The sequence below is a fragment of the Octopus bimaculoides genome, chromosome 20 (assembly GCF_046866305.1).
Source record: "Octopus bimaculoides isolate indiv1 chromosome 20, ASM4686630v1, whole genome shotgun sequence".
Taxonomy (NCBI): domain Eukaryota; kingdom Metazoa; phylum Mollusca; class Cephalopoda; order Octopoda; family Octopodidae; genus Octopus; species Octopus bimaculoides.
Window position 1 is genome coordinate 21,693,157 of NC_142947.1, and position 2,287 is coordinate 21,695,443.

Sequence of the window (2,287 nt, forward strand, 5' to 3'; positions counted from 1 at the left end):
TATATATATAAATATATATATATATATATATATATATATATATATATATATATATATAAATATATATATATATATATAAATATATATATATATATATATATATATATATATATATATATATATATATATATAAATATATATATATATATAAATATATATATATATATAAATACATATATATATATATAAATATACATATAAAACTATATATATATTTAGTAATATTGTGTGTGTGTGTAGGCATGTATCTCTCTCTCTTTCATACACACACGCACACTACCTTTTATTAAAGTCATTGGCCTGCGGTCATGGTGGAGCACCACCTCCAAAGATGTAGTCGAACAAATCGCCCCCAGTACTGATTTTTAAAGCTTGGTAATTATTCTAACAGTCTCTCACCGAACCGGTTGACAAACTCCTAGGGAGAGAACAAACTCGAAAACATGTTCGGATTGAGATAATAGTGAGAAGTCACTTGTCCGAGATGCCTCCCAGTGGGACTGATCCCCAAACCAAGTAATTGCAAAGCAAGTTTTTTAACCACAAAACCATGCATATATAACAGTATCTGTTTTCCAAATTCGTTCATAGTACATTGGTCTGCCTGGAGCTATAGTAGAATTCACCTAAGTTACTGGGCAGTCGAAACGAACATCAATCATAAAGCCATGTTTGTGCATATATATACTTTTTCTATCGGTCCCTTTTGTCGAAGCACTAAATTACGTGGGCGTAAACGCACTAACACCGGTTGTCCGGAGTTGATGAGGAATGGACAATGACACACTCACCTACTTGTTTCAGTCATTTGAGGGCGGCCATCCTGGAGCACCACCTTTAGTTGAAAAAAATCGACTAAATTGACTTGACTTATTCTTTGTAAGCCTAGTACTTATTCCATCGGTCTCCTTTGCCGAACCGCTAACTTTACGGGGACGTAAATACACTAACATCAGTTGCCAAGCGATGGTGGGGGACAAACTCAGACACACAAATATATATGGTGCCACGTAATGGAACAGAACCGGGAACCAAGTGGTCGGAAACCAAAGTTCTTATACACACACATATTTATATAGTTTTGAACTGTTAATTTTTATTTCTCGTATTTATTTGCTACTCCAGATTGCGATCACTTTCATTTCATGTATCTTATATTTAAATATATACGTATTTTCCATTTTTCAGGTTTACACTCAAAACATTTGCCACATATAAGTGTGTGTGTGTGTGTGTGTGTGCATCCATACACACATACACACACACACACACAGAGTACGCGCGCGGGCACCTGTATACAAACATTACACAAGTACACTCGCGTGTGTGTGTGTGTGTGTCACACGAGGGACAGGGAGAGACTTCTGTGTTCTGTCATTAATTAGGACACAAGGACAACAGCCCCAAAGTATCTATAAAACATTTTCCTTCCTTCCCTCCTTAGAAGTTAAAGGTATTTTCGCCGCATAAACACCAGATACACCTTAATTATATTCATACCAACCTAAACTCATGCTTTATTTCTTATGCACGTCTGTGTGTTTATTATATATGTATGATTGTTCCTCTATGTGTGGTTTTGTATGATTTCACTATATTAGCATATTACGTAATATGTGTGAAGCGTCTAAACAGTATGGCACTTTAGAGTGGGTGTGCTGTAGAGTTTGGATTAGTTCATTAGTTTTGTGGCTGTTGTTTAGGCCCAGGTTAGATATAATCGAGTTTGCCCACACCTTAAAACATTTCTGGTCCTGTCCCAATGTTAGAATTCAACTTGAATTTTTTTTTCCTTGAAACTCAGAGAAATTTGCATCTATTTCTAAGATATGCGACATACACGTACAGACCAATTTTTCTGAGTATTGGAATCGCCATGTGTTATTCGTTGTTACTTTATTAACCCATGCGAGATTTGAACTCAGAAACTTAAGGCACGATTCTATATAGTGTGAAAGCATCTTGTCCGACGCTTTACCACCAAGGCCGCGTGTTTTCTTTTTTTTTTATGTACATTAATGGAGTTTAGAAGGAATAAAAGGTAATACTGTGGTTGATTTTTAACGTTCACTTTCTTCGATAATTGATTAGAAACCAAAGTACCAGTAATTTACTGTAATCAATTCAAACGGCAATCACCCTCAACAAAACAAAAATTGTCCTTGCTGACATTTGCAGGTATTCCAAGACAGTCGATATGTTTGATGTTCCTCTGGAATATCTTTAAATCGACGAATTGATGAAAAAGTTGAAAAATATGGGGGAAGGGGTATTCTAGAAGATGGAC